The sequence below is a fragment of the Aphis gossypii genome, chromosome 2, assembly GCF_020184175.1.
Source record: "Aphis gossypii isolate Hap1 chromosome 2, ASM2018417v2, whole genome shotgun sequence".
Lineage (NCBI taxonomy): Eukaryota > Metazoa > Arthropoda > Insecta > Hemiptera > Aphididae > Aphis > Aphis gossypii.
The window spans coordinates 50,648,679-50,676,087 of record NC_065531.1 but is presented as its reverse complement, the minus strand read 5'-3'; the positions used below and the strand labels follow the sequence as shown (position 1 = coordinate 50,676,087).

The 27,409-nt window shown below is 27.6% G+C and overlaps 1 protein-coding gene across 1 annotated transcript in view; it reads right to left on the bottom strand.

The window, feature by feature from the left end:
- The window catches only part of LOC114125591 (3-phosphoinositide-dependent protein kinase 1), a 161,825-nt gene that overhangs the window by 109,272 nt on the left and 25,144 nt on the right, over positions 1-27,409 (bottom strand). Inside the window, exon 2 of the mRNA XM_027989311.2 lies at positions 22,729-22,820. The gene's annotated coding sequence lies outside the window, so the exon portion shown is untranslated. The remainder of the gene's footprint in view (positions 1-22,728; positions 22,821-27,409) is intronic.

The window sequence follows — 27,409 nt, the reverse complement described above, 5'->3', positions numbered from 1 at the left end:
AGTTCAAAGGTATCGTTATGACCATAATAATTTAGATATAAACAGTAATAATAGTAATAACTAATAACTATAATTTTTTGTCACGATCAAGTAGCTAGAAATTACAGTACGCCTAGTTGACTCTGAACTCTGAAATAATAAGTATCAGCTAGCTAATGAACACAAATTTAAAGTCAAGTATAAATATATTAAAATATAAGTGTATATGTACATTCTGATTCTATAGTTATGTGACAGATTTAAGTCCAAACACCAAAAAAAATGTTTCTATCAAATCAATACAGACTTCAAAATCCCATGCTTTACAATAAAATGAAATAAATAGCGAATAAACTTGTAAATAATAACTATACTTACTATAGTAACAAAATGCAATGAATTTATTATAAATTTATAATATAGAGACATGCATTAACTATTTTATAGTGAGGAATGTCGGTCTACGTACCTATAATTTAAACCGTTTTAAAAACCAGAACACGTATAAAATCGAAAATCATAAACGTAAACTAATTTGTTATCACATGCGAAAGATAAAACTTCACATTTTGTTTATAAGTTTATATAGTATATACTGTTTAATAGACTATTAGAATATATTAATAATAGTATAGAACATCACGAAATTAAAATAAAGTCGTTTTAAATTGTATTATTGACTATTGTATAACATTAATACATAACGCTTGCATAATTGTGTTGATAGGTATTAAATTGCACAACGGTAAAACCAACCACTGATATTTAAGAAGTTATCCGTAAACTATACCCAACTTAAAAGTTATTACTTATTACCTACATAAAAGGATACTGACTCACAAGTCACCACAGCACTGGTAAATAATTCCAAGGACACAATGTGATATAAATATATTATACATACACAGTATGTGTGTCATATAGCTGACGTATAGTAATAAACAGAATGAAAAGTATTTACTGCAGTTACATGATCGACTTAGTAAAAAACAACGGAACTCAATGCATTATACTTTAATGAAACATTAAAATATGAAAAATCAAACTAAAATATAAACCTATATTTTGAATTTCTAGATAAATTAATTTTTATTTTATTAAGCTATCAGCGACCGATTTTTAAATCTTGCTACATACATTTTTATATTTAGACACAACTAGTAGAGATTGTATAAACATTTTTTTTTTTAAAGTCTGATTCAAATCGAAACAATATATCTTATAAATGAAAAATTCTTGTATTAAAATAAACATTTGTATATCTATTGAATACAATAAATACGTCTTTTTATAAATAAAAAAAATAATATTGCAGTGTAAGCATTATAACATAGTTTAATAAATAAGTATAAACTTGTGGTAAATACGTGTAAATCAAAAACTAAGTAATTGTTTTCTGTTAATTTACAAACATATACCTACCTATAACTTGTACACGAGTACATCATTATTATTATGGGTCAAGCGTCTCCCAACGAAAATGTTACTTTTTACAGTACTCGAAAGTTTTCACGAGGACTACGATTTAAATCATCATTGTTAGTTTTTAGCTCAAAACTTTATTGTTATCTCGTTATGGCCGTTACCGATTCAAAATGTCTCTGAATGACTCACAAATACCATCACATCAGAGTGACTCATAAATAATCCGTTTGTATACACTAAAACGACATTCAGACATCACGATAGTAGTTATTTAATAACAATCAGTGACCGTATTCATTGTATTATTTCTTTAAATGCTATTATAATAAGTACTTTGTACTTGGTACATTTTATATTATCCGAACATCAAACACCACATGAACATGAATGGCATTACAAAGTTTCCACGTTTTTAATTAAATTTATTTTTCGTAATTTGATTTGCCGACATATTATACCAGTGCTATTGTTGTGGTTTATACTTAACGGTTTACTATACGTTATGCGTGTATAATTTTATTGACCAAGGGCTGAATTTATTAACAAAGTAAAAGTACAAAAACCTCTTTTACTTGCATTACACGCCTCAAAAATGACCACAACTGAATTTAATTTATAAAATCCCATAGCTCTTTATTATTGTTACCTACAGGAGCTTTTGATGCACACGTTATCCTGTCAAAAGTGTAAACAGAAATGTATATAAAATCAATACATTCTTTGCCGTTTGTTTGGAATTCTAAAATTTCAATTTGTATAATATTGTAAAATATTTCAATTTTACTATACCTCTATTATACAACTCCTGTAGTATATAATGTTAATATAGCCATAACGAATGAATCTGAATCACTTGATGGCCAATGAGTTTTTATTATTATTTAGATAGCATTCAGATATTCTGTACAAATAATAGAATAGCAAAATATTAAATAGAATATGTTCTTTGAAAAACCAATTGGGGGAGTGCAATATTATTGTTAGACGAGTTGGTAAATGTGACAAGCATAATGTGTTTATCGAACAGTAACATATAATCAAATAACAATATATTTTAAAGTAGCATTTTACACGTTTTAACGGACAGACAATAACATCAACAACTTTGTGTTTATAATTCAATATAAATATTAAATTGATAAAATGTCCTTAGACATTTTAATAAATTAATATTCATAGTCATGATGTTGTCAAGAATATAATATAATAATATCAGAGAAGAACGTTGTCTGACAATATTTTTACCATCGTCGATAAACCAAATGAACTTGCTATTGCTGCAAGTAAGTTTCGATAGTATAACTCGTTAATTAGTAACACAACTACTACAATGGACTTAAGTTAAGTTTTATTTCAACAGTACAGGAACGTAACTAGGACCATTTTTTATGGAGGGTGATATCGATATGGATATTTCATAATTGTCATAAGTCATATAGGGACAATAAGAAAAATGTATACCTCATAATTTATATCGATTCATACACTATATTTATTATTTTTAGTTTTCCTAACTAGTTAACACGGCAGTTTCAATGTATATCAGAACATTATAATGTAAGTAATAAGTTCAAATCTCTACGATCAATATTTTTTTAATTACAAAATAAAATAATCATTAAACAAGATTATAATTTATTCAAATGCCAATTTTTCCAAATAAAATATGTATATTTCAAATCCTATTTTACAATTTCTGTAGTTGTTCCCAGAAGTCATTAAATATTCTGGTTTATACTTAAATTGTACAAATGTACAATAATATGTATAAACGACAAAGTAATATAATTGTTATTTACAGTTTTTTATCATATTCAAACAATGTACTCAGACTTAAAATATATGCATTTGTTTGTCTAACTAAACAATAAATCTATTATTAAAACCATCACATTTTTTAAGCACAAGAAAAACACTTGAAGTCTTTATTTTGAAATTATTGCTCAATTAAATAATATGTATGATGTCTATAGTAATAGTAAGACAACTGATTAGGTACATTAAGACTAAAATATCATAATACCATAACAAGGGAATTAGTACCTACTAATCGCTAAAATAAATAGTGCAAATATGCAATAATGTAATTATATATCACTTGCAGATTGTGGGAAAAAAAATTTTAATTGATGATAAGGATAACATTCCCTTTTTCTAATCATGAACACATAATAAATAGTAATTAAGTATTATAGTGAAGTGTGAACTGTAGACCAAAAAGGTGGTATTTAAACTTAATAACACGATAAAACTATGTATATATATAGAACTCAGGTTCAATGAATTTTAATTTTGAAAACAGATTGTGATTGTTTTACAAGTTAACTATGTTTTAATTGAGGTGAATTTTAATATTTATTTTTTCAATTGAAATTTCATAGACCGAAAAATAGTATACTAAAAATTGTTTCGATTAAATCTTAATAAATTTAAATTTTCAATCTCCTTCGAAAATAAAAATCCATCCAACCAAAGGCCCAAGTCTAGTTTACAGTTTTGTCATGCGATATCTATCATATTATTTTATATCGTTTTGAGTAGCTTGAAAATAGTGACCTTTATATATTAACATGTGTCTGCGCGCACGGAAGTGCTCCGTTTAATTTAAACCATTCATTGATCGTTCGCACAGACGACGGACAATAACATTTCCAGATTAAATTGATACAGACTAAATATGTCCATTTATTTTTTATAAACTTGAACCACACAAGTATCAATTTGACTTTACACGATTTTATTATCCTAACAAAAAATTTAGGAAAATGTAAAAAAATATTTAAAATGGAATATGACTATCATATAGTATTTACTGGGCTGATTGTCAATAGGTAACTGTTATGTTGTTTTTCCCATAGATCACAAATTATGCTTTTATATTTAATGATACGGACGTTTTTAGCTTTCAAAATGAATGTTAACAGTTTTTTATGTGAATATCTATTTTTATAAAGTAAATGATATGACTTCAAAATAAACGTCTATATAAGTACTTAATAAATATAGAATACCTATAATTATTATTAACTATTATTTATCATTCATAACTCATTAGAAACACACATATAAAGCATGAATATAAGGTATGAACTCGACAAACATTGGTGACAGAACGGTTCAAATCAATATAAAGTCGTTGAGATAACTGATAGTACCAAAGTCAAAAATTCATCCAGTGGCAAAAGACAAAATACATCCAGTGACAAAAGACAATAGTACCTACCTATATAATAATAATAATGTAATCTATTTATGATTGTATTGACATAGTCGACCAACACGGCATAAAAATATGATAATTGATTTACCCAAGTGTCACAAAAACATGATCATAAAAATTCGAGTTGATTCAAATCCAAGTAATCGGATAATCCCGGTTTCACGAAGTAAAAAAACTATCGACGAGTGCCGAGTGCGCGTTATCAACAATAATATAATATTATGCAGATAACTATGTCGATAGACGGACATTAGCACGTTATTACTAATAAGATATTACAGTTCAAAATCATTTTTCATTATATTTTATGACCGTTTATTTTTTAAATTTTGACCAATAGAATATGTATTTTTAATCATTTTTTATTGACATTTAATGCCAACAATGGTATAAATATTACATGATTTAAGTTTGTTTTTTTTTTTATTCAAAACGTACCAGTGATCGTAGTGTGTCGGTAATTGTATGTCAATTTGTTTCGTTGACAGTTTTATGCTGTAGAACATACGATATTTTACAATATACCTACATATGTTTTATTTAAAAAATGTATAATGTATATGCAAATAATATATATAATATTATATACTGACTACATAGAAATAAAAGTTTCGATTATAAATTATATTGTGGTTGATAATTGCTTTTATTAAGTATAATGTAATATCTCAAGTAGCTAACCTATATGTGTATATTAAGCAGTTAATGTTATAATATATACCTATTAATATTATGTAGTTGTTATTATTATTAGCATTCGATTAAATTCCGGGAACCGTCTTATCAAAAGACCTTTTGATAGAAATTTCTACTGAATCACCTTTTTTGCATTGTTATTTGTACATTAAAATAAATATGTATCATAAAAATTAAAAATGATAATATGTTTATGCAAATAAAAGCTAAATACCATTCATGATTCATTCTTATAAGACAACACAATACACGAAATTCCGTCAAAAAGCTATTTACAAATCACTAATAGTACATCAATTTTGATTAAACATGAGTAGTTTTATTTACACTGTACATGTTTATTTAGCGAGGGAAACTGTTTTAAATTACATTTTCTAAGTATTCGAAGTTATGTTTCTCCTGAGTTGAGACATTAATATATATCCCATCGTCCGTCGAAATAGTTTTAAGAATTCTAGTATATTTTGAAAAATAGTATTTTGGAGAATATCTGAATACATAAAAAAACAATTAATATATTAATATAAAATACCACAAATTATTTTTTTTCTAGTTGCAGACGTATTTCTGTGTATCAAATGTATCATAGATTAACTATAGTCGTAAAGCGTGAGATTTTATAAAAAAAAAAAAAAACGTTTATACAGCCATGGTGGATTACCTAAGGAAAGTGAGGTATATAGTATTTTCCTTATTTCTATAATAAGGATAGAAAGAGAAACATATAAATTATAAATATATATTTTTCAATTTAATATAACTTTATTACATTTGAAAAAATATTTTTATTAATTCGATTTTTCATATTTCTTTATGATGACTATCAACATTCCCAACGCCCATATTCTACAAGAGAGGCAAAAACTATTTTACTTCGATTTATTGGCACAAATAAAAATATAATATTGCGAAGCAAGACTAAAAATATATTGTTGAACGTTATAGTTGTCGATAAATTGTTAAGGCTTAACTAGGTACGATATAACGTATTTGAAGAGGAATTGGCGTACCTGCCATATCCTCTAATTTAAACAATTATAAACACATCGATCTTTATCATACATTTAGAATTCACAATATTACCATTAAATGGATTTTGTTGTTTGGAATTTCGATAGTCTACCGACTACCACACTTCAAATAGGTTCACGAGCCTGGTTTATAGTGTAATTATTTTAACACAACAATTAAGGACATTAAGTTCCTCTACGTCTATAATAAAACAATAATAAGCAATCAAATTGGAATAATTTAATTTGCTCGATTTTCCTATTATATTTGATAATAAATGTTTATGATATGAGATTTTATTATGTACTTCATTAAAATCAGTTATTATTATCATTATAAATTTGTCTAGCAGCTTTTGGTCAAAATCAGTCAAGTAATTAAAAGTAAAATAAGTCTTAAATTAACTGCACGTCACTATTATAAATGCAACACTCATGTGAAAAAAAATAATTAAAAGATATATATTATTGTACTTAATATATAATATACAAACATACGTCATACATATATAAATATGTATATGCTATAAAAATATGATGCATTATATAAAATCACTTTTAATTGCTAAAAAATAATTACCTACTCACTAATGAATATATTTTTAGAACATTTAATTACGCGAAAAAACAAAGTACCTATGCTTGTTTTCACGTAATTAATTTTTAAATAAATTAAACCAAAAACGTTATTGGATACAAACTATGCATGATAATTATTTTGAAGGGCATTCATAACATTTAAACACAAATTTTAAAACTCATTAATAAAAATATTAAAAACAAGTTTTAGATTTGATAAAAATATTGCGTTTTTAATAACACCCTATAGTGTCCTAGTAATCCATTGGTAAAACGAATAAACCGTTTTAAATCGGCCACTTGCGTACAATTCCTTTAGAAATCTCGTTTGGGTGTATATGCGTACTGTGTGAATGATTGACAGGCGACGGAACGCCCTTCGGCCTATTCAAATAGGTACACCGGTTTTTCGAAAATAACAACAGATTTGTTTTTTCACGAAACGCACGTAATATTTGTGGCGAATAAATGTGTGCAGATTCGTTTAAGAGGACGTTACACCTGCATGTGTTGTCTCCGTCTTATAAACATATTATAATGGCGAATTTGAGTTGAACTACAAAACTAATTTTGTATTGTTAACTATGTATAGTTTTAAAACCAAATAGCGAACTGACTTAAAGGCAAGAAGAACGATTTCTGTTTGACAGGAGTGTGTTTTAGAAGGCGGGAGGTGGTAGAGATCACTTCCGGATCTGTGATATATATCATGAAAATTTAAATAAACAAATAAAGTATAAGAATTTGAGTTTCATAATGCTCATGTATTATGAATAATGCTGATTCAGACTATCGTTTGAAAAGTTAATCTATATTAGTGTTCGAATTTTAGTTTTTTACGATATTTTAATATTTAGGCATAAGTGCATAGGGCGATGTGTACCTATTATTAAATTGCAATATTTTACCTAATCCTATTATAGCGCTTGAATTATTGATTAAAATATCGTACACAATCAACGTACGCATTTCTAACACAGTTAACGTCCATATAGCTTTTAGTTTGATTATAAGGCGTAATCTAATAAAAACTAATATATACATCTCACAAAACAAAATTGGTTATGCCTGAACCCCGCTGAACATATAAATTTGACGTGTATATGCGCTCTATAAGACAGAGACGGCACATATGCAGCGTGAAATGTCCTTTCAAGCTATAATCGATAACTTCAAGTGTTTTTGTCGAACGAATAATATCACGTGTGCCAATTATTGTCTATTTCTGAGAATATCTACGTGCAGTTGTTGGTAAATAAGTCGGTTTATGCTACACGTTATGCTACACTGAGTTCATAATCTACTGGTCACCAACGCATAAGTGCTCCTCCATATAGTTTTTGTACTCGAATAAATAATTGGTCTCTCGATAAGTAACGTCTATCGTTTTCAAAAGCTTAACTGTCTACTATAACTGACATGTGAATACCCGTAAACACTTATCATACGGTCGCCACATGTTCGTTTGTTATTTTACTTAAATATTCCATAAAGCTAAGATCCACCAACACTCGACACACAATTATAGTATTGTTATATTGATTTAGTGCTTTACAATACAGTTTGTCAACATATTATTGTATGTCTTAAAAGTTTCTTATATCAAAAAAAAAAAAAAAAACAAAAAATTAGAGAAGTATAGAAGTACGAGGAAAGCTTTTTTTAACATATTATGATTTAGGTGAATATCGTTTTGGTAATCATTTCATAAAAATGGTAAAGAACATTATTTATGTTATGATTTTATGAATACTAAAGTTGGAGAATTTTTATGTTTAAGTCTTTGTTTGTACTGTCTGAATACATTTTACAACTATTTCTTCTAAAAACACATAATTGTATTTGATCTAATACATAATATATACAGGTAGGTACATAGATGTACATAGGTAGTTTTTTTAATTTTTATTTTTTATAGCAATTTTATTAACAACCGAAAATTATTTGAATAAGTACATATTTTTATTTGTGTAATTGTAAAGAATGTATTAAAATATAGTATTTATTCGAATAATTTCTTTTAAGTTTTATTAGGTACAAACAGCTATGCGTATAAAAATTGATTGTTGAAAAAGTATATCGCCATTTTATTAAAATTAAAATTCTTCAAGAAACATATAGTTCTCGAAAAATATTTTATTTATTTACACTGATCTACTTAAGTTTTTCCGAGTTAAATATATATATATATATATATATTTTATATACCTATTATAATATAGTATGTATTATGTACTTCCATGTTTGTAATTTAAAAAACAAATGATTAAAAGGTATAGGCATTAATTATAATGCCGGTTTGTTGAAAAGCGAATTAATATAGACTTACAACAGCTGGGGATAACATCAAGAGATGTTTTTAATATTAAAAATAATAAGATCGAATTTTGGAATACGCTATAGAAAATCAGTATCCTTCAATTTAAACAGATTTAAGAGCAATTTTAACATTTTTTGAGTTAATTATTTCAAATATTTATCGAAACGACTTTTATAGTAAATTAACATTTATTAAAAACAAATATACAGAAATCGTTTAAGTGATGCTTATTTGAACGATTTACTACGGTTATCAACATCAAAATCAAACGTGGACTTAAATAAAATAATAAAAGAAATAGAGAAGTACCATCCATCAACATCAAAACAACTTTGAATAAAAAATCAATACCTAACATTTTAATATTATTATAAAATATAAATATACTAATACTATTCTAATAAATTTAATGATTTTTATGAAGCATTTTTTGTAACATTATAATTTAATAAACTATAGATAATTAATATATAATTTTTAAATTGCTATTTATTTTTTAATCATTGACATTAAAAATACATACGACCCATAAGTAATTTTCAAAATTATTTTTTAGCCCTTTTTGAAATCCTAGTGTTGATCGCTAGTATAGACTATACCAATATTATTTGTTTTAAATATATATATATATAAAATTTGCAATCTGTACAATAACTATAATAATAGTATACCTAAATTAATAATGTAATGTGTGTATAGAAATGTTATTGAAATATAATTGGAACCGGAGAGAGAAAGGTCACACGTTATATTGTCACCCATAAAATTGTTTGTTTTAAAGTTTTATCAATAATTAATATTTAATAAATAATCTATTAATTAACAAGGACATATTATTTTAAATGTTCTGTGGAACAAGTGAAATCTTAAAAATATATTTTCACAATAATTTTTCAAACATATGGTAGCAATGGTAGAAATAAAATAATAATAATAATTTATATAAAGTTAAACTATTACTAACAGAGTTTATTTTCAAACTGAATTTTTGGATTTGGAAATAACTAAGGTATACAATTGTGTTTAGCTTTGTGGAGTAGTTTCAAATTTTTTAAAATACTTCGTCTCGAGTAATAAACAAAAATAATGAATAGGTTTAGTGCACGCGTATACAAGACCGACCGTTTTTATTTTTTGTCGTAGATATACTAATCGTCTTTATGGTCTCGACAGAATAAAATAAACACAATTTATACGTCTGTGAAAATGGCTCATTAATTATGTCATAATATACATTATAATTTATAACAATTTTACAAACTTTTTTAAACGGTCTGGATGTCTTAAGTGTCTAGTTTAATTTTCTTAAAATATACATTGGCATTATATGCAACTATGCAAGTACAACATGTATAATATGCAACTAACGTCCTATATAACTATAATGTTAATTTAGTATTTTAATTGATTTACAAATAAAAGTTTTTCTGCCTTAAATACATTTAATACATACGTAATTAAAAAAAATTAATTAATTTAATAGTCATAGATATATAACGTATAAAATATGAAAACTATATGAATATTCTGATTTGTGATACTAAAACTTACCACTCATGACTCATGTTCCTATAATCATAGTTACCATAAAAAATATTCTGTTTTTATTGTTTTGGATTTCAAGTAAAATATTATAAAAATCGTATGAAATAATCGTATTAATCGAAATAATCAGATTGTTATTTTACTATACGATAGTATAGTACCTACCTACTTAAATTAAAGGATGTTACTACACCCCGACACCCGTATGTGTTGTCGTCATAACTCGACTAAAAATATTAAAACATCGTAAAAAGCTATACACATGATCTAAGCTAAATATATGATCTAAGATAAAAAGCGACGAGAGTTAACAGATTATAATTTGTTCTTATCATTAAGTTTGAGATCATATTCACTCAATTCACTCTTATTATAATAAAACACATAATCGATCCTATTGAACGTAAATTTGCTGTGTTGTACGTTCAGATGACGGAGACCACACACGTGCGGGCTTCTTGACATCATTACTGTGAAGTGTGAACCATTATTTATTATAATATTAGTGATAAGAGTACACGAAAGATGATGTACTTTAATAATATAGATACGAATATATAATAATGATATCGGAAAAAATTATCAAATCATTATGATATTGCAAATATGCAACTATTGGGTTAGTTTAATAGTTTATTATGTACCTAATACTTTTATATCTTAACGCAGGGTGGTCCAACCCGCGGCCCTCGAAGCCTTTTTTTTTGCCCCCCACTTATTCTTAACACTATATAGGGTGTTCAATTGATATTGAAAAATTGACTTCTGAAAAACAATGCCAATCATCACATTAATTAATCAATTTATTTTAAATATAGGTGACTTAATCTGCGTAATGTAATAATTTATGTAATAATTAGAAAATAAAATATAGATAGGTAATGATATAATTTTTTTTCTTCTGGCGGCCCCCGGTGTTTTATGAAAATGTAAATTGGCCCGTCAATTACAAAAGGTTGGACTATACCCTTTCTTAACGATTGGCCGAAATTTTCAGACTAATAAATTCAACAGTATATATTGTAAAAACACTAAAATTAAAATAAGACACCGTGATGCAATAATATTATCGAAGGGTTTGTAATAATCATCATATATACCTATAATATTGAACGCGGGTCGCGGTCGAATTGTTGGTCAACTTAAATATAAAAAATATTATATAATACGCTTATTATTGTTATTATCATATATCTGGGCCAAGTTTGCGATCGACCGACATGCGCAGGAAACCCCGCCGCCCGTATATCGTACAAATGCACACTATATACACACAGGCGCGCGCTGTTTTATGTATTTTATTAGGCATTGTGTTTATTGGCAGCGGTATTTTTTTTTTTTAAACACAATATGGAATTAGGTCGTTTCGAAAAATGTGCGGGCATGAGGGCTCGTCAACATTAAAAATAATAATAATCATAATCATAATCATTCGGTGCCCGTCAGCTATATTATATTGATATTGATTTTCGGGGAAACGGTGTTTCCGCCATCGCCGAGGACGCGCTGCTTGCAAGTACAATAATGACGTGTATAGCGTAAATAATATATATATATATAATATATATACGCGTTGGCGGGGGCGACATCGCGCACATCGGTAGCGTCGCCGCCGTCGTCGTCGCCGCCGCCAACGCACTGGACGGGGTGTAGTGACCTGGTTTTTGGTAACAGTGACCTAAATACTGCACTGTGTTTGTTTATGCGCGTGGAAAACGAACATTGTACAAAACGAAGTTTCCTAACATAACAATAATAATATGAGCGTATCTACCTGCAGTTTACGTACATAAGTACAGTAAGTACTATGCACTAATATAATCACTATACACTATATATATTATTATTATATAGTGACTATAATATATAGGTAGGTATATATATGTTTATAATAATATGTACCTACATAATTATTTATGTTGTACCTATATACTCAAAATGCATACGGTTTTACTATATACGAGACCGATTATACTATACGCGTGAGTATTACGCAACCGTTTGATGTTTGAAAATAAATATATGCGCAGTTGTAACATGCTATAAAATTATGTGAACATACATCGTAATATTGTATGTAAATTATTTAATTTCAAACAAATTTACGAGTTGCTCATATTATATTTTAGACAATAGTTATACGTTCTATACGGAGAAACTTTGTTAGTGAATAAATATATAATATTATAATATAATAAAACGGTACAATAATAAATGAATTATGTACTTTTATGTTAAACGAAACAATGAAAAACGTCATTAATTATTTGTATTTTCTAGTAAATCGTATAAAATAATATGGCAATAATATTTTATTTGTTTTTTAGCTTTTAACGTTTTAAACAAATTGATTGTAAATCTAAATGTATAGACATTTTTTTTTACGTTGTTTTCCCAGTATAAATCATATTATAACACAAAAAGATTAGGTTTTTACAAATATATTATTAAAACAAACTAAACAAAGTACCGTTCAATACGATCAATTAGGTCCTATTTCCTAAATATGATACAATCATATATATTGTATGAGAAAAATGTATAAAATATTTACAGTTTTGTACTTGTTGAGATATGATAACAATTTAATAAAATAATTTACTTGAGATTCATATACTAAAAAAATTAATAAACGATGATTTTATGAATTTATTAGTTATTAGTTATATGACTAAAATAGTACAGGCGCGGTCTTTTCAAAAGAAGATGGAAACAAGAGGGCAATAATATACATGTTATCGATCTATAGATATACATATTTTTTTCTAAAAATTGATCTAAGGTGTCACTGGTATTTATGGTTGTTTTTGTGATCTTTATTATACAATAGTTATAAATTTATATAAATAACTCGAAAATGTAATACTTTAAAGTTGAAATAGTAGCCATATAATATATTTATAGAAACTAATACTATATTTATAGTAACTAATTTTGGTCTACGTTTAAACATAACATTTTTTTTTCACTTATAAATTTATACAACAGTACTTATGATCTATTTATAAATGATAATTTGTATTACCCTTTTCAAGTTATCGCTAAACAAAATGATAACCTAACTAGGTATAGATTTTTTATAATATATAAATGTTAATATGCGTAAAAATATAATTTATAATTTTTTTTCTAATTTTAAATATTAAATACTATAATATACATACACAAAATTACGAGTATACCGTTGTATACACGTTCTAGGTTGTAACGTTACACTTTGTAAATATTATTAAAAAACCAATAAAATTATTTGTTAAACAATGTGTTTTTCAAAATATAAAATTGATTAGATACCATGAATACAACTAATTTGTATAATAAAATAAAATAGTAATAAACTATTGTATTTATTATGAAATGTTAAAAAAAAACCATATTTTAATAGTTACAATTTAATTTATCAAAATAATATAATCATTATTCTTTTTTTATGTCTTATCGTTAACATACTTACAAATTCAATTTGTGTCAAATGTATTGGCTATGATATTATACACATGCTTTAATATGTGAAATATAATGTTCCATTGTACAAGCCAATACTTTTGATTGTAAAATTGTAAATACAAATGTTTATTGTTAAAACTTGCAAATAACTATTCAAAAATCATAAAGTGAATTTAAGAGGCTAGGAATAAAATTTTCAATTATACAGTTACAAAGATGACAAATATGAGATATTTTTAAAATATTTAGATATACGACAACAATATTGTCTTTGACGTAATGCTATAAAATCGCAATATTGTGTAATGTTGAAAACTTGGTTTGTATGACCACTACCAAGTTCAAAAGTCAAAACCCACAAATAATAATAATAACAATCCTTTATTGTGGTTACAGAATACATTTAAACAATAGCTTCTATTGCAAAACAATTATTTAATTTAACCACCACGTTGAAATTTTTTTTTTTGATTAATAGAAAAATAATAAAAGTAGTATGCATAAAAAAATAAAAATAATTAAATATTGGTTTAGCATTTTAACTATAATAGTTATGATGTCATATATTATAGGCGTATTATAATACTTAATATTATTAGTTATTTAATATAAATTTGTATTTGTTTTAGGTATTTACGTATAATTAATTGCGTTTATGTGTTGAAATCTACAACAGGAATGTAGACAAATATAAAAGTTTTACAATTCAGTTGAATAATAATTATCGATAATATTCTGACAATTATTTATAACCAGATTGAAATCGTATGTAATTTAAGCAATAAATATAGTAAACAAAAACGTCCTGGACGCGAGGGTAATATCCGGACGAGTTGCATATTTCGCAATATTACGAAACTTTTTGCCGCCGTCGAACAGAGACATTTTGCTAATTTCGATCACAATTGGTTTATTTTTATTTAGCACTCTGCGTGCTACAACATAATATTATATGATTATTCTCAGACGTTAAATGGAGCCCGTCGGCCGTCAGTTACCTTTCTACCCCTCCCACTAAACTATACACAAACCGAAATTTACTAATTACCAATAATATATAATGCGTATATAATATAAACGCGCATATTGTGTACATGTGTGTGTGTGTGTGTATGTAATTTATACGTTGGTCGTATGGTTTTAAAACTAATAAGAATCAACGACCATTAGCGACGAACGGGTTGTCGAAAAAAAACAAGACGGACGTGATGTAAATCTTAGGAATGTCGCCGCTGATCGTCATCGATAGGTAATACATAGTGTTTTATTTCATAAAAAAAAAAAAAAAATAGCGGCACTAAGGCCATAAAATCAAGAGGAGGAGTAGAATGTCAAGAAAATATAATATATAGATCTCTATCTCACTAGTTTTCAATCGCAAGTATGGCGAACCCTTATATAAGTTTCGTATCATTATCATGGTACACGCGAGACTGACAACAAATTTGAAACAGTACAAATAGGCCCATAATCACTGCAGTCTACAATATTATAAACATAGGTATAATAATGAATCTATTACGATTATTACAAGTTATAATACGTAAAATTATTAAGAATGTGTGTTTTGATTAATGTCATTGTGATCAACGAGTAAAGCCGAAAAGCTCCATTTAGTATTTAAAAATACTCGAAAAATATGATGCTTAAGTATATTACTATTTATTTATTTTTTTAAATATTAATACCGTGTTTAATGTCGTTTTACACGCTTACCTATACCTATATTATTGAAACATCTAAAAATGGCAAAATGCAATTTATGTGTAGGCTCATAGATATCAATGATGGTTTGTCATCGTAATTAATCGAGCTTGATTCGTACAAATCAAAATGAAATCCTATTAGAAGAGAATACGTCGTAGTTGTCCGCGACCAGCAACCGGATTGTTTCGCTATTTACACGCGAGAAATACACACATATTTCTTTCCGGAATATATGTACTTATTATACTTTTACAGCAGCGCAACGGTACACGAGACAGTTACTTAAGTTACGAGCAGCGAGCAATTACGAAATACCGGTTTAAAAATTGTTTAATAAGTCTTATATTTTACACAAAATTTATTAACGTTTTCAGCAGTTTCTAAGGAAAAAAAAAAATAATATTTGATAAACAAATAAATATTCATTCATAATTTTAAAATTTGTTTCCTCTTATTTGTTTATCTTTTACATTCATATTATGGTGCTAGTACTTAGTTTAGTTAGCCAACGGGAATAACAACGTCCGAGTCGTCCACGCGTTCGCTCGCGGTGTTTTCTCTCTGTATTTTCTTTTTTCTATTTTGGAATATCACTGCAATCGGTATTGTAATTGTTATTATTTTTATTTTTTTATAATATCAATTTAATAATTGAACAGCAGTCTACCGTAATAATGGTTTATATCGATTTATGTAAAATGCGGTAATTACGAATTTCCGATATTATTCAATTAATAATCAAATACTATATTATTATACCTTAGTCACCTATATTAGTACTCAAATTTAAAGATATTTTAAGTAGATAAAAAAAAATGTAATCAATTATATTATGTTATGATTAAACAATGAGACTAATAAGTACTATTATTTTGTGATTGTTAGTTAAAATTACAAATAAGTAATAACTATAACTATATGTTTGTCGATTATTTTGTACATGTATAGACATCTACTTCAAATGAGTAAAATTTAATAAAAAAAATATAATTAACTCCTGTAAATTAATTATTCCAATTCTTTTTTTATTTATTTTAATTTTAAAATTATTAATGAATTTATTAAGCTTTAGAAGGCTCAACAGATAATATAAAGTAGTGAATTAACAACATTATCAGAAAAAAGCAATACCAAAATACATTAAAAAAAAAAAAATATTTGTTAGTAAACATAAAAAAATGTAATTGATTTTGTTACTGATAGTACTCATTTATGCTTAAAATTCAAAACTTTAAAAATATCATAAAATAATTACCTATAAATAACAAACACACATTTTTTTCTCGATAAAATTTCGATTCATATCATCACTAAAAACAACACGTTCAAGTGTACCTACAACCTACGTAGGTACAACGTCATAAGATGTATATTTTATGCGGTACTATATAAATTATCAGGTCTATCATTTTTAATATATGCACAAATTCATGAACCATATAAATACTTATTAAACAAAATTAATTTCGGTTTTACGTGAATTCGTAACTTCTTCTTGGATTTCGTTTGAAACACGTTTACATTTTGTAATTCGATCACAGTCTTCACGCCACAATATGGTACGACGGTAAATCCAAATGCACAACACACTTAATATTATCGTGGGATATTATTTTGCTCCGATCTGTATAATATGCAAATATAGTAATTTGTTTCAATGAAAACAGAACAATAAGAAACCACCAAGAATGAGGGCGTTATTGTATATAATAGACGTCTAGTCTTACACTCCCAGTCACGGCGGCATTGCCGGCATTTGGAACCTGTCCATCTTTTACGGGGCGAATATACAGATTACGGAAGGATAGAAAAACATTTGATAGCAATCGCGAAGGTCCTTTTTTTTTGTACATATTATATATATTTTATTTCTCGTGATTAATATCCCCCTCGTTGCCAAGTGAATATTGTCTTTGTGCACAGGCCGCCAAATGAATTTGCGCAGTAAATAAATAATGTGAGAGTGGTCAGAGTGGTGTTTACGTTTTTTTTTCGTAATGAAACTTTCGATTCACACACAATGGATGGAAATTTATATCATAATATATTATATGTACCTACATTATACAATATGTTGTATACATTTTACCAACAACAAGTATACTATATTTAATAGTAAAAATGAATTAAAATCAAACAATAACCTTAAATAATAACAAATAACAATAGACACAATATGGAGTATAAGTGTTGACAAAACTATAGGTGAATATTCTGTGTGACCTTATGGTACATAAGTATTTATTGTACATTTCCGCTCTGAAAAAGAATTATTCGGGAAGACAAAAAAAAATCACTATCTATAGTACGTATGTAAGCAGATTAATATATGAATAGGAAACTAAAATCACTAAGGCTAATACCATCAGATTAATTGGATAAATTCACAACATATGTATCCTATACCTAATCTGTCCTAATTTCTTTCGATATAACTGCATTGTACTTATATATTGTTCGGTTTTGTTTTGTTTGGCTCACATCCCATTCAATTCAAAGGTCTATACACTATTATAGAGTGTATAGTATTATTATTTATTTCTATTACCGATGTTTAATTGTATAATAGCATTATATATAGTTTAAATACTACGATAGGAAAAAAACTGCGCAGTTATACTGTGTCAAAGCCTCTCTGTAAACGATTTAATTTCGTATGGAATTTTTTGGTTTCGAGCTATAAATGGTATTACAAAGGATCGCTTGTTAATTTATGCTAATTAGTGTATTTGAGTATATAAGTCATGTAATTAACTATATGTCTTCAAAAACACTTCCGGTGTGGCATACAACATACGAGTACATATACCAATAACGCGTTGGTTGATAAACTATAATATTATGTATATGTGTACTAATGACCCCTTTATAATCGAAACAATTACTATTTAGGTGATTTTTTTTTGTGATTTATTACTTTGAACAGTCCAAGGTTTGGTCTGAGAGTGTCAAGTCATAACTATGAGTATACTACCGCATACATTTATTAATTATTGTTATCATAGGACAATCATCCCTCATTGTATAGACGGTACACATACACAAAAGTTATTTTAATAGAAAATAGTAGTTAAATACTTAAAAGTACACACCTACTCATTTAGATATCGTTTTGGCTTTCAAAATCATAAAAAGTATTTATATATTATAGTGCATGCAAATAAGACTCTTCTCATTATTCGATAACACACATCAGACATTCCTATTTGTTAGCCATTTTATAACAAAATGATATTATCAATGCAAACAATATGGTATTTTGGACAGTATTAGGGCATATCATATGAGAAAGGAACATGCATGTTAATGTTATTACTTATACAAATTGCTAACAAGCAAATAATAGTATATAATATGTATAGAATTTAGTGAATACGTTTCCAACAAGTGTACTCTTTTTTCAATCAATACCCGTGTCCATCAAAAGTGTACCTTTCCCCTTTTCACCAATACTTGTTTCCATCAAATGAGATGTTGAACACGTTTCCTCCAAAACAATTTCTATGTTAATAAAAGCTGTAATACAGTAAGTTTTTTTTAAATAAAATAAAAAATTATAAAACAGGTATATTATAATATTATAATAAATATAATATTTATAGCAATATTATAATAAACTCTGTACCAATGCCAAAGTTATTTGTTTTTCAGAAACAAAAATTGAAGTTGTATAATTGTAATTTTTATATTTTAAAATATTAAAAACTATTAAAAAATCTATAAATACTATAAATAAAAAAAAAAAGATATAATAGGAGAAATTAGGTATTTCATATAATTAAAGATAACTATTGTTTAAAATAACCTGCATACTTTATTTAATTTTATTTATTAAGATAATTTGACGTTGAATAATTATTGATGATATATTTTTAACAAGCTTTTATTTACTTTTTAAAAAGTTTTTTATTATTATAATTATTTGACCAATTCACGACTTCAGTATAGCGGGTAAAGAGTTATATTTACTGTTTAATTATTTTTATATTATAATATAATATATTTTGTAATATATGTTTTTCAATATTATATATATAGCTTTTATATTTTACTATATTAGAGCTTTTAATAGAAAAGAAATTGTTTTGATGGAAACAAGTACTTATCGGCGGAAAAAGGAAAGGTACACTTTTTGTGAAAACTGGTATTTGTGAAAAAAAAGTACACTATTAGTGGAAACGGATAAAAACAGAGTATTAAAACAAATTAAATTTATATGAACTTCATACTTTCACTGCGCTAAAAAATACATTCGATGAGTCGTAAAATTGATGAAAAATTACGAATATAATATAATAATTAGATACAAATTGTTATAATAATGTTTTTTAAAAAAAGTATTTAGAGAATGTCGATTAATTAATTTTTAGTTCTATATTCTTTCAATAAAAATAGTGTTCTATAATATACTTTGTAATTTTATTTTAGCATTTATCGGCATTAAGAACAATTCAAAGTATTTATAAAAATAAATTCATACGAGACAATTTTATTCTTTGATAAAACGAGTCCCATTTTTTTAGTTTATCTGTTACTAATAAAATAAATATATGTAGAAGATATAGTATGCAATTGAAATGTTTTTTTTTTATCACATGCGTTCGATCATGGAAATGTATAATGCAATTTATTAAATAGGTATAATTTAAAGTTTAAACTCATCTCATAGAATTAAACACATAGTTGTTGAAAATATTATAATACCAATGTATAGGTACTAATTCCTTAGATTTTTAAAGAAATAATTCTAAAAATTATATCACACATGACATATATGGATACAGCAGGCGATATGCGATACAACTATAAAGACCTTGTATATCAGCAACCTTATTTCATTTGTAAGCCAATTTTAATATTTTACCTCGTCGTTCTAAAATCAAAACAAGTAACATTTCCCGTCTTTAAAACTGTTTTCATAGTTTATTAGCCGTATCAACTAATGTAGATTATAATAACTAAAAAAACAGACACAATTAATTTTAATGATACTACCTATGTAGTATAATTATAATGATGACGTATACAATATTTATATAAATAATGTTTTATGTATGGATTCATACATCAAATATAATATACGATAAATAAATGTATGTACACATAATTATACTATAGCCAGTATATAGGGTATTAGAGTTGCCACACTAATATATATTTCCAGCAGGTCAATCAATATTTTTAAAGGACTTATAGTCGCCGCACAATCCGGGCAAATCAGGCAGAAAGGTTTTGTTGGGATTAAGCAGTAGTCAAAAAAAGTTATATAAAGGTCATAAAATTTACATAATATTAATAATTTTGGAAAATGATATTTGTATATAAATGTTGTTAAAAGATTATAAAAGAAATACAATAAAAGAAAAAATATGCTATAGAAGTATAATAAAACATGATTTAAAAACTAAATTAAAAAAAAAACTCCACAGCCTGTATTCCGAGCATATTATCCAACAATACTTGGACGAAATAATAAGTGTAGAAAAGACTCTTTGATTTGATATTGAGTATATTTTTCTAGTTATCTGTACGATTATTAAACATATTGTTGAAATAAAAAAAATTACTTAAATACTCGTAGTTTGAGAAAAAATCGACAATTTTAGTTTAAATATCCAAATTAAAAAAAAAAAAAAAACTAATATTTTAAAAATTTCCAATGCCTATTTACAGTTCAAAATAACCAATATATTTTCTATTATTTTAAGTGACTCAACGAGACTATACGAATGTGTAATCTAGGGGTGGTACAATCACAATATTATAAGATTTAAAGATTTATGGGATCATAATATTAGATCTTATTACGATAATTTAACTGAAATTTCTTTTTATGAATAGCAAAAAGTTGTTAATATTGGGTCAACCTATCAAAAAGGTTGGATAACACTATACGCAGTATCTCACAACCAGCGTATACTATCTTAAGACGTATAGTAACCCGCAATAAGAACAACAACTCTGCAGACTCGGTGGGTCCAGATAGCTAGACAAAATTACATTATCCATTGCAATTTGGCTCAAAAACGTGACGATGCGTTTATTAAATTTTGAACGTCACGATAATGACTTATAAGTTATAACAGATATTACAACACGACACATGACACCCCCTACGATTACGCTGTTGGTCTTTATATTATATACAAAGCGCGACTTATCAATTTTCCACACCCAAAAGACGATAAACAGAGCCTGCTGGTACGATCGTTCGTTCTGTTATCATCCTCGTATACAAAACATGTGCCGTTTAATATCACAGCTGACACTGTCCGGCGTGTAACCCAAAAAGACTGGTACGGACTACACCGAGTGTCAAAACCGTGTTTGGCAGTGCACGGCGGCGGGTCTAACCGGAAACGCCAGACACCGCCGCCGCGGTTTGGCTTATCGGCGCGGAGGCGGCCACGTGACGACGCCCATTATACCGCCGAACATGGTCCGGGGAACTTTGCGTAGAACACAATATACAATGTTTTATTGAATAACTATATATGTATGTTTACCAGCTTTGTTGTACTATATAATACTTTTCTATGATATTATTATACACAGTAGTCAGTAGGCAACAGTATAACGAATTCAGTTCAGTGGCGTATTTAGGATTTTGCTGCCCCGGGTACACATTTTTTTTTTTTTTTTTACAACTGTTTAAATCAGTTTAAAAATAAAACCTTCCAGTTAAATTAACTGCCCCCTAAAAAAGCGCTGCGTAGTACTGTGTCGGTGTTGCGATTTCATTCGTAAAACGATAAAAAATAAATACACAATAATAATTTATTGTCAATACGTCGACTTACCGAATGCCGCCTCGACTTGTTTCGCGTTTGGAGGAAGTACTGTAGGTAAACAGGATTACACCGGATGATCAACAATCTTTAATGAATTCAACCTGAAAACGGTTAAATATTATTTACAAAGTTTTAGATTATACGACGAAGAGTTGTTGTATAGGAAGACATAACAATGTGTAAGCACCGTCTTATAAACATAGAAAATGTACAACGACTTTCTGTGTTATTGCAGTAAATTGACGTATTACCGAACTTTAAATTAAGAATATTATCTAAAATAAACCTCATACAATTGTCGATTATTATAAATATTTTTATTTTAAAACTAAAAATGAGCATTTTAAAATTAAATCGTAAATAAAATCTTTTGAGGTGCCTTAGATCGATGGTGAACGATCCCACAAATTTGCGGAATCGTATTGATTTTAATATAGCCACTGATACAAGACTCCGCAAATTTCATATATATATATAGGATTCTGCATAATTTGAAATGCAACGTTGCAAAAACAAATTTATATATTGTTGTAAGGGCCGAAACACACATTAGAGTGAGATTATTGGGCGCGCGGTAAGCGTACAACGGGGCACCCGGTAACGCGTGTTAAAATGACGCGCGGTACTCGGGCGTTACACGCGCGTTTTTACCGCGCTTCAAAATCGCTTTACACATAGTGTATGTATATAACGATACAACGAAAATCGCGATTTAACGAATAAAACTGTCGTTATTATATTTTCCATAATATAATATATTATAATAATTTAATATATTATTTTTTAATAATGTAATATATAATTTTTTAATAATATATATATGTAATAATAATAATAACAAAATGTTTTAAATTGTATAATTAATAGCCGATCGTTTTTTTATGAATTATATTATAATTTATTACGCGTTTAATTTAATTGTATACAATATTGAATATAGCATCATAATATAGATTTTTAATATTCCATTAAACTTTATATTGAGCAATAAATCGATTAAATAGCCGCTAGATGAAAGTACCTACTTGAACGTTTTACAACTGACCGACCGAGAAAAAATTAAATTTTTCAAAAATTACCTACAATTTATAATGATTATTTATGATAATACTCATTATTTTTAATTTGATAGTAGATTGATCTTAGATTCATCGTGTTGGACGTTTGACGGAGACAACATAATATGCAGATTCGGCGTTCTTTAATTTTATGTTGAGGGTTAGCAGTTATATTATGTCGGTATGTAATATAATTACGTACAAACATATTTCCATTAGTGGCTAAATTTTTACTATTTTGTCAATGAGTTAAGTACACGAATTATCGACATTTATTCAGGTGAGGTTGGTCTTTATACTTTGAAAACAGAAATTCATTGTAATGTAGGAAATTTATAAAACTATTGATCGTATTTAAAAGAAATAAAATTTAAAAGAAACAAATATTGTTTTGTTTAATTATTTTAATATATCCGTCATAATAATTTTCAATGTGTATTAAATGTATAATATTATATAAGTAAATATTTATCATTCACATCAGAAATAGTTACATCCGTTGTGTAACAACATTGCATTTTCAAGGGCATATTTTGTGCTTTTAGAGGTCTTTTTAACACATTGAAATGATATCTGAAATAATAAAATTTATATTATTTGAAGGTCTAATTATTTGAAACTGAAACCTTTGGTCAAATATCCAAGTAGTAAGGTAAGTAATAAAAACAAATAATTAAATTATATGAAATAAATTACAAAGTACGCATTGTCCATATTCACTTTTATAAATAGAGTTAACTTTGACATTCCGGCTAGAGTTAATTTGTATGTCTCACGAATAAATAAAACTAAAAATCTCTAAGTTATAAAAATGTAATTAAAAAGTTCAAAATAAAGTAAATACTGGATACATAACAACATTTCCAATAAGAATTAGAGTTTACTAGATAATCAATTTTGTTTATAGTGGTAATGTTCCTACATAGTTTTAAAATTTAAAATAAATTAAAAACAAATAAAAAACGTTTTTGTAACTTTTTAATTAAACTCAAAAACTGATTTTAGTTCTTTACAAGTCCGATTCTTTAATAGCTAATTTAATATAATTTTGACTTCATCTAAAAAGTAGAAAACACTAAAATTAAAACTAGATTTATCTAAATTAAGTATAGGACAAAAGAATAATAGGTTTTTAAGACGGTTTCGTTCTTGGAAAGACATAAAGGGTATAATGCACTGTAATGCTATTCATCTAAATAATTAAATAAATATTATTTCTTAATTAAAACAAAGTACAGAGTAATGTTTTGGGTGGAAAAAATTAAATAGTTTATACTAGGAACCATAAGGTGAATTCATACTTAAATTATGCGTTTAAAAAATTTAAATGCTGCATATTATTTTGTAATCAGTTAGTTTACAGCTGATATTTTGAAGTTTTTTTAAATATACTGCACAATTGCCTTGCTGTCAAAGGTTATTTTAATTAATAAACTAATAATAATAATAATAATATGTTGGTAATATTATTATATACAATGTTTTTATTGAAAATAATTTTTGGAGCTTTGTATTGTAAAATTACATTTGATATGTTGAATAACAGAATACCATCGTGTTTATAAATTCAGCGTTGTGCAAGAAGTAAAGGTACTGTCATTAGTCATTATACTCATTAACAATTACAGTTACCATATACCTACATTAGTTATTTATACTATAGTATTATTATACCTATAATGAGTTATAGTTACAAATACTTTCTTAGTAAAACTAATAAATAATATAATAGTTAAATATATATATTATATGAACAATGATTACTAACAAATAACAATATAACAATACTTTAAAACTAAGTTATAACTTTGCGTACAACAAAAAACTACTGTAACTAATGACGTCTCGATTAGAGCATACCTACTTAGGAACATAATTTTATTTATAAACAAACTTATGATAAATTCCACCGGGCATATACTGCAGAGGTTACAGTCGTGCTGTTATGCTTATGGCGTTATCAGCTCTTAGACAAAGATGGAACTTTTTAAATACACATCTATTTTTTAAGTAAGTTCAGTAGTATTCGATAGGCAAAAATATGTATTTTTTAAGACATGATACTAATGCAGTTAAAACCTAGATAGGTTATCCACGAGTCTTTACATATTTTTGTTTTTCAGGACTAAGCGAATAAGGTTGTCGAACTACCAATATTCTCGAATAGTTGGTTTATAGGCGTGTGCCACACAACTATTCGTGAATACATTGAAACGTAATCTGGGCGTGAATTTTTGTATTGACTTTTTATACACCTCGGATATATTTTAAGTATGAGTATCTATTATGTAATATTTATTCGAACTCGACTGGGCGCATCCTCTGCAAGAATCTAAGTATTTGAAAATTTAAAAATTCAGTATACTATGAATTTAAATAGTTCTAGGAAAGAATAGGAAAAAGTATGATGGCGATGGTGGGAGAGCAGCTTAGTTTATCCCGTTAAAAACGATTGTATATAGGATAAAAATAATAATATAACCTGCAAAAGCCGGGTCGTACAACAGGCGCGTATAATATTACACGCCCGCCGAAAAAATAAGATAGTTTTAATAGTAATACAAAATAATCAACACAATGAAATGTTGAAAACGCACAAAAACTGGCGCCTTGTGAATAAAGAAAAAAAAACAGTGAATGGTTATTGTGGAACCGGCTCGTGGGGATGGATAGTATAAAACGTATGTATATGGGAGACACTTATATACAATAATATTATACAGGTATATATGTATAGAGTCGGTACGGGTTTTTGTTCACACTGCGCTTTGAGGAGCCACGTCGCGGAGAGCCCGCCAAAAAAAAAAAAAAAACCAAAAATTCCGGGGCCAAGCCGGTTTTCTTGTAATAATAATACTATATACGACGACTGCGGTGTCGCGCGGCGGTAATATCATCACATTTCATCGTCCGCCGCCGCCGCCGCCGACGGCGGGTCGCTGTTCGGAGAACGGCGCGGTATACAAATAATACGATGTGAGAAGCGGTAACCTCCCCCCGAGGGTAGAGTACAGAGCGCGGGAGAACTACTATACGCGACACGCGCGCGCAGGTGAATGAGCCGCCGCCGTGGGAATCGCCGGCACATTTTTTCTCTCTCGTCTCCTCCGCCGCGCATATTATCATTATCGTAATATCGTTTATATTATATACCTTTCCCTGTCACCACTACTACACAATTAATACTACGCCGTGTACTACCTACCATAGTAGATACAATAATATTATAATATACACATAATAATAATATGATATGCGTAGTGGGTGTATAGTACGCACAATGCGCGCGAGTTGTCGGCGGCAGAGTTCCACTCTTTCACTCACTCTGACGATCGTCTTGTTATTATTATTATTTAGTGGTGTTATATAGTAACACTACTATCACGGCCATCGCCGCCGCCACCGTCTCACAGGACGATGAGGGTCTTCCGAGGAGAGAAACGTGTGCGCGGCAACACACGTTTTCTCGTTTACGACGCGACGTCGTCGTTTTCCCGCCAAGACGGTTAACGCGCATAATAGTACAATCGTTGCCATTAGATAGGTATTATTATAACAATATTATGTGCGTATACTACGACTTGTGTGGCGGAAATCGCATACCATCTGGCGCGGCGCATATAGGTTACACG